Source organism: Nanorana parkeri, unplaced genomic scaffold, assembly GCF_000935625.1.
Source record: "Nanorana parkeri isolate BGI_ZX_2015 unplaced genomic scaffold, ASM93562v1 scaffold689, whole genome shotgun sequence".
In the NCBI taxonomy this organism is placed as follows: Eukaryota; Metazoa; Chordata; class Amphibia; order Anura; family Dicroglossidae; genus Nanorana; species Nanorana parkeri.
This window is the reverse complement of record NW_017306957.1, coordinates 8,829-17,423: the sequence shown is the minus strand read 5'-3', so window position 1 is coordinate 17,423 and position 8,595 is coordinate 8,829.

Genomic DNA, 8,595 nt, shown 5'->3' with positions numbered 1-8,595 from the left:
GCACAGACTTTGGATTGGTAAAAATTCTATAATTTGTTTAGATTATGAGTAGTGCTAAGCACTCTCTCCTATGTCAAGAAAAAGAATATAAGGTGTACATGAAACGTACAGAAGTCTAGAGTAAACCAATGTGTCCTCCAAAAACTGTAGAGAGAGAGAGAGAGAGATTTATTTTAGGGATGTTCAGATACCAAGTATCATACTCGATACGGATAGTTTTCCAGCTCCAGGACCAGACTAGGCAGCTGTCATTTTTAAGGAGCATATGGAGCACCTGGGATTTGTACATCTCTGTTTTAATGTGCGTTTCTCTCCCCCCCCCCCCCCCCTTCTATAAATTATATAAGGGATGCACCAATACCATTTTTCCAAGTACTGATGCATACAATTGCTGATACATTTGTGTTTGGTGTTGTGACCGTTTTTCCTAACACAACAATACAGACAAATGATTTCAGGACAGTGGTGGAGTACTAGAGCCAGGTCCCAGCTGCAACCGCAGTAGTTTTCGTGAAAATGCCAAGTATCGACACTGGTATCTGAACATCCCTAAAATAAATGAATACATATATCGGTTTTTGGTTTTATTTTTGCATGAACTTATGAAGGTTTAGAACCCCTATGGATTGCATTGCAGCACACCAGGAATGTAGCAAGCAGATGAAACTGTATTTGCAGGACCTGATACTCCCAAGGACCAAGCAGGACCCAGGATCAAGGTGACAAATCCTGCACATACTTTAAGCATTTATTGTACATTAGAGGTTAAGGTACAGATTTAGGGCATAATGCTGCCATTTTTAAGTTTGGAAATAAAATATGAGCATCTGTAAAGTTATTACTGCTCTTTGTGCCCTTGCTGGGGAAGGAGTCTCACCCTCTCCCCTTGCTGTTAAAGGAGAACTATGAGGTGAGTGCTTTTCACTCACCTCATAGTTCTAGCCGACCTGCGATAATGAAACTGTCACAGGTCGGCTCAGTAGATCGGGAAGTGAGTGAACACATACCGGCGTTCACTCACCTCTCGATCCTTTCACGGCTCTCTGCTGTGACGGGAGGGGCTGTATTCTCTCCGATCCGCCAGCGCTGACTGGCGGAATGGACAGGGGTGGCTACAGCTAGCTCTGCCTCTAGATAGGCAGAGCCAGCTGTCAGTCACGCAGCTGGGCGGATCCAGACATAGTTGTCGGGATCCGCGTCAGCTGCGGATTCTTAGTATACCTCGAGCAGTAGCTCGCGGTATACTGTGGCGTCTCAGTATACCGTGAGCTACAGCCCGTGGTATACTGAGCTTAGGGTGATGGGAGGACGCTAGTTTGTGTCCTCCCATTACCCTAAGGAGAACTATGGGGAAAAGACTTAACCTCATAGTTCTCCTTTTTAAGGGGTGAGGGGAAATCTTTCATAGGGAATTGAGAGATTGCCTCTTCCTTCCTGTCTGGAATAGGAAATTACAAGAAATCTCCTAATGCAATGGGACAAAGGAAGGAAAACAAAGATGGAGTTGCAAGCATTCACTACTCTACCCAAACGCAAAAAAAAACACATTTTGGCTTGGATAGAGTGGGAAATGGCTAAAATTATCAGCGTATTACTTTCAAAGACAGATTACCCCCACACACATACTTATAATATACTTTTATACCACCAAAAGAATTGAGTTCACAACCTATGGTTACCTAATTCTGTGTAGAGGTATGGGCAACTATTTCCTGCCGGTGATCGATCGAAAGTGCGAACTTATCGAGTTGTGGGACCACATGACTTCCGGTTTCCTCAGAACTACGAGGTTTGCACACAAAACATGTTGTGCACGAGCGGCATCCATGGCATTGCCCTATACACATAGACCACAGTAATAAAGTAATAAAATGATCTAGGGTGACAGTAAGCCAGCACGTTCTTTATCTTAGGTGCCCCACTCAAGCGGCGGCCATATTGAGTGTGGCACCTGAGATAAATAACGTGCTGCCTTACTGTCATCCTACATCATTTTATTACTGTGGTCTGTGTTTATAGGGCAATGCCGTGGATGCTGCTCGTGCACAACATGTTTTGTGTGCAACCATCGTAGTTCTGAGGAAACCGGAAGTCATGTGGTCCCACAACTCGATAAGTTCGCACTTTCGATACATCACCGGCTGTGTCCTTAAATATGTTTCCTCACTTCCTGTCCTGTGCCAACAGGAGAGAGATGACAGCAGAACTGGAAGGTAAGGACAGCAATAACAACACTTAGAGATTCTAACCCTTCCGCATACGAATTAAATGTGCTTTTATAACGCATTGTTCAGTTAGATATCATCCATCATTTCCTTTCCAGACAATAATACACAAAATGGTTTGGAGTTGGGCTCTTAATAGTTTCCAATGCAAAGGGAGCTGTTGAAATATACTGTATGTCAAGTCCTGCCCCTTATCTGAAATCAGCTGCCTTAAGAATAGTTGTTGGGTAAGTGATTCTGAATGTACTTATAAAACTCGGTCTGTATCAAGGATGGCCTTAACTAGGGATGTCCCGATACCGCTTTTTTAAGACCAAGTACAAGTACTTCCCCTCATGTTGACGATACCAATTACCGATACTTTTTCTTAAAGGGACAGGTGACATTTAAAAAAAAAACAATAGATTAATTATTTTAGGCCAATTTGTTTATGATTATGAAGAACTTTAATTAAAGACTGTTTTAGAACAACCTAAAACATTTAAACTATTCATGTTTTCAACCATGATCGTGTGGGACCGCCCAGGCGGTATTGCGGCGGGAGACCGCGCAATCTGCCTGGCGCGAATGGAGTGCCAATAGAAAATAATGGCACTGCCAGCGAAATCGGCGGTGGTGTGCGATTCCGTGACATTATTTTCTAATGGCACCCCAGTCGTGCCAGGCAGATTGTGCGGTTTCCCACCGCAATACCGCCCTGCCCGTGCGGTTGCACATGATCGCGGCTGAAAACACTGTTTATTCGCATGCAGATGATGGGGCAGCGGGGCTGGTTTTCATTTTTTTCAATTTTTATTTACTTTGTAAACATTTTTAATTTTCATTTATTTTATTTTTACTTTATCGTCTTTTTATTTAGCTACATTTTTAATCAGTTGTTATTTTTTAAACTTATTTTTTTTATTTGTGAAAATGCCCTGTATCGGGCCCGATACCGAAGCTAGCATCGGTATCGGGACATCCCTAGCCTTAACCTTGAAGATCCATTCACACCATTGCAGTGTGTTTAATGCGTGTGATGCAATGCATTGATGTGTGTTAAGGCAGTCTATGCATTTGAATGGGCTGCCTAATGCACCAAAAAAGGCACAGGTACAATTTCTAGCAGAGCACTGAAGTGCATATTTGTCAGCAAAGTGCATCGGAGTGCCATTAAGAATAAATGACACCATATCTCACCATTGCATGTCCTGTGCATTGCTGAAATGCAGTGGTGTAAATGAGCCATGTTTCAGATTGGGGTTTGGACTTCATGCATCCCTCCTTTTGGAGGTTGATAGGGGGTTGTGGTCAAATGCTGAACAAGAAACAAAGACATCTTTTACGACCAATACCATTGCCACTTGACCTGTCATGCTGACCTCCTGGCTTCAGGTCTTCATTTGCTGGCCTGCAAAAAGGCTGCGGCTCAGAAACGTTATAAGGCTTGATCTGCATGGAAGATGGTTAACATGACAGTCAGACAATTAGCATTTGTAGAAGTTCAGCAGAGCCAGCTGTATTATTATTATTGGCACTGGCATCCTACACAGTCTATATGTACTGTTACCTGTCTACATACATATTATGGAATAAAACCATTTCCATCTTCTACTACTGGTGAGTATAGCCTCTGGTTCTGCTTATTTGCAACTACCCCTCCCACACACACTGCAAGGGTTAAGTGCTCTTTTTGGTCTAGGAAGGAAAATAAGGTTATACTCACCTGATCCTCAGAGCTGGCTGTTAGACGGGTCCCTGGAGCCTCTCCTTCCCCCCGCTGCATCGGTCTAAGGTTTGTGAGTCATCACATTCTATACTCCATGAGGACGCAGAGGGACAGCAGCCTGAAGTTGGGATTTCAAGTGTATCCCCCCCTCCTAGATCTAGTAGGAAGAATTAGAACCCCTGTCTGGTTCTTATTGATGTTTGTGTACACATTAGGTAGGTTCACCCTCTCTGTCCAAATGACCATGGGATAGGGGTGGGAAATACAAAATCTTACAGCTGTCAACAGAACTAGATTTGAGGGTGCTGAGGAAGCTTCTAATGCTGCAGCAGAGGAGGAGAGAGGCTGGGGGGAGCGGCCGGCTCATAGCATCAGGTGAGTATAATTTTGTTATTTTTGAAGCTAGACAAAAATGAGCACTTAAAGGAGAACTACGGGGGTCAGTGTTTTCCCCCATAGTTCTAAGGGTCACGGGAGGACAGAAACGCGTCCTCCTGTGACCCAAAGCTCAGTATACCGCGAGCTACAGGTGGCGGTATACTGAGACCGCTGCGGATTCCGAGATCCACCCAGCTGCGTGAGTGACAGCTGGCTCTACCTATCTAGAGGCAGAGCCAGCTGTACCCTCCCCTGTCCGTTCCGCCAAGTCAGTGCGGGAGGGGGGGCATCCCTGCGGAGAGCCGTGAGTGACAGCTCTCTGCAGTGACAGGATCGAGTAGTGAGCGAGCGACACTGTGTTTGCTCACCTCCCGATCTACTGAGCCGACCGGTGACAGTCTCATTGTCACACAGCGGCTCGACTATGAGGTAAGTGAAAATCACTCACCTCACAGTTCTCCTTTTAACCCTTGCAGAGCAGGGATAGCCCCACTGCAAGGAGATATTTTATTTTTTTCCTGGAGATTGTGAACTAGATGTAGGTACCCTAAACTGTGGCCCCCTGACATTACCAACGGTCCAGGAGCTTCAAATATGTTAATGTGCTACCAGATGAATGCAGAATTGATCCATTCATCTCTTACAGACTTGTAGGTTGGGGCAGTTAAAAGGTCTTGGAACTGTACTCCAAGCTGCTCCATTCAGGGCCCATTCACACCCAATGCATTTGAATGCGTTAATGTACAAATCCCAAATGCATAGGCACAAAAATTTCCAATGAGTGAAGTTCACATCATTGCGCTGTGCTGACATGCATTTTTAAAAAGTAGAGCAGACTGCATTTTTCCACAATACAAATGTGTATCAAAACGCATGTGAACTCATCCCTTATTTAAAGTGTATTCTTTGCTGCTCTGTAAAAAAAATGCAATGCAAATGCGTTTTTGTAGGCATTTACTGTGCGTTTTCAGTGTGAATGGGCTCTGAAAGTTCCTTTTGAGTGAAGCCAAAACTAAAGTGTTACTCACTTTGGCCACATGGGGCAGCAGTGTACTTAATGGCTGGGATTTGAACTGATTATGAGAATGTATTTATTACAGGTGTTTATATAGCGCTGTCAATTCATGCATTGCTTTACATAGTTGCACATTCACATCAGTCCCTGTCCTCAAGGAGCTTACAATCTAAGGTCCCTATGTAACATACAGGGCCAATTTAGACAGGAGCCAATTAACCTTCCAGTATGTCTTTGGAGTGTGGGAAGAAAACTGGGTACCGGGAGGAAACGCACAAGCACAGGGAGAACATACGAACTTCTTGCAGATAGTGAACCGGCCGGGATTTGAACCAGGGACTCCAGTGCAGCAAAGCAGAAGTGCTAATCTTTAAGCCATTGTGCTGCCCTGTCATGAATCAGATAATATAAAACATGATTAACAAGCACTATTTTGATTGCACTGCAGTCGCAATGTGACTTGCGATCCGGTGCGGCCGATCGCATTGCGGCCGGAGGTCGTGGCTACGGTGCCATTCACTTCAATGGATGCCACGCCTCCTCCAGCCCGGCAAAATGCGATGCAGTGCATTCCGGCCAGAATCGGACCGGAACGCACTGCCTATGGTGTGAACTAACCCTAAATGGACAGCATTTAGTTTGTATTGTCTATTGATCATTCCTGCACAATGTGTGTCAGCATGGTTTGTAGTCTCCAACAAAAATGGGGGACAGTCGTCACCCCATATTAAGAAGTCCTTGAACAAGGTCCATCATGTCAGAATCCCCAGTTATTATTTTAGGGCCTATTCATGCCCGATTCGTTGGGGCTGCGCAAATTGCCTTGTCACGGATAGGCACAATTCATGCATGCAGTCCTTTTTTTGTCGCAGGGGGATGTGACGCGGTACAACCACCTTGCACCATGCTGTGCCCATAGAACTTAATGAAATGTCACTTTCAGTAAAATTCTAAATAAAGTAACCAGTGCAATGTGCCAAAATCAGCACTGTGCCAGGCACCACACACCAGCTGCTGTGCAATTTGCTCAGCGGCTGGTGTGAATGGACCCTAAATGAAAGCTGCATATTTAAAAAAAAAAAAAAACTTTTAAAATTCCCTTAACACATTAATACTTATGTGAGATTTTAGTGACTGGGTTTAGATACTTTAACCCTCCCATCACCCAAACCCTAAAACTTTAATACCACTATAAAAGTTACTGACAGGTCAGCTTAAAGCACGCAGTAGATATATGCAAAAACATTTAGAAGAAGAATAAAGTTGGCAAAAGTTACCTGTGTCTCTGCCCCTCGCTCCCAGCTGTAGAACTCCTTGAACTCCAGTCAGTGACTTTCCCTAGGCTAAGATGATATCATCAGTCTGCTGCAAGCAGAAGAGAGAATTTTCATAGTCTCCCCTCAGTGATTAGACTGTATGCATATCCAGTGGAATTTACATGATTGTGTCATTTTTGTCACGATTGATTCATTTCAGTCCACGATGTAGATGCTGACACTTGATGATGCCAAAAATAATGGTGCCTTCCATCTGGGGAGAACCACAGATGAAGGCAATGAAAAATGCGATCTCTCTGAGAATACCTGGATGTGATACATGCATTACACATGAAAAACATACGGTAGCTGATGCTAGGTACACTTTATCCTTAAAGCTACCTAACTATGCCCCAAGTCATACCCCTTGGATTGCCTCCTCCTGCCATGTATATTTTATGTTTTTGTTTTTTTTTCATACCTTTTCCAGATGTCTTCAGGCTGACCATGTAATGAAAAGGGTCTGCTTCACCTCTTCTAACAGCATTGGGCGGTCCTATATGATGTAAGGAGCAGTGATTATGTGATGTCATGAGCAACACTCTCTGTATCTGTATCACTGTATGTGAGCTCAGGGTGGCGGGTCCATAGTGATGACAAGACCCTCCTGGGTTGAATGATATTGTGCATTATCATAGTCAGCAGACTACAGACATCCAGTGGCTAAGTGGAAATGTGGGTGACAGCATTGGTGTTTTTACACCTCCTAGGGCAACAGTGTTTTGTAATTTGCCTGGAGCTGGGCTTTAACCCCTACACTGAATCCATTCTAATCTGTACTTACCTTCTCCTTGATAAAAGTAACCGGTGTTTCTGCACCAGTATTGGTACCAAAAGCAGTTTTCTCCCTGCACCAAAGCAGCGCAGTGCCCACATACCAGTACCTACAATGATTAATATTCATGACACAATCTATTAGGTTTGACTTATACTATCTAGACCTCTTGTATACAGTCTTGGAAATGGGACAGTCTCTTAAAGTGCTCCTCCAACCAAAACTCTCTGTTTAGCCAACTTTCTCTTCTTAAATGACTATGCTGGAGCGATTACTAAGTCTGATTCTGGACTTTCCCCACCTATGTGGGCTATTTTAAGCGATCTCACTTCCAGTGTGTAAAAATCTTGCCATTCATAGAAGTGGGTGGGTTCTTCAGCCAACCAGACCCTCCTCCCTATAGTGAACAATCAAACTGCTCTACCGTCAGTACTATCCCCAGTGGTGGTCCTATGCCCCCCAGTGGTAGTCGTCCTGCATCAGTTCTGGCCCCCCCAGGGTGGTCCTCTGTCAGTTCTGTCTTGTCAGGTACCCTTTTATTTTTGCCCCAGGTGATTGCCCTCAGTCATCTCTTCCCTCTGTAGCAGTCCTCATCAACTCTACTGCCTGCGGTGGTCCTCAGTCAGTTCTGCCTCCAGTGGTGCTCTAGTGTCTGTTCTGCTCCAAGTAGTGTTCCAGCATCAGTTCTGCCCATGGTGGTGGTCCCCTGTCAGTTCTTCTCCCTGGTATGGTCTTTTGTCAGTTCTGCTCTTGCAGTGGTCTCCTATCATTTCTGTGGTGGTTCTCTGTCATTGTGATTTCTGCCTCCAGTATCAGTTTTGCCTCCAGCGGTACTCCGGTGTAAATTCTGCTCCTAGTGGTGCTGTAGTGTTAGTTCTGGTCTCAAAGGTGTTTCAATGTTCTTTCTGCCCCCGGTGTTGGTCCAGTGTTAATTCTGTCATTGTGTTGGTCCAGTGTCAGATCTGCCCCCAGGTAATAGTCCACTGACCTTTCTGTCCCAAGTGTTGGCCCAGTGTCAGTTCTGCTTCCAGTTTTGGCCCAGTGTCAGTTCTGCCCCCAGAGTTGGTCCAGTGTCTGTTCTGCCGCTGTGGTGATCCAGTGTTAGTTCTGCCCCCAGTTTTGGTCCAGTGTCAGTTCTGCCCCCCGGCAGTGGTCCTGTCAGTGCTGCCCATGTGGTG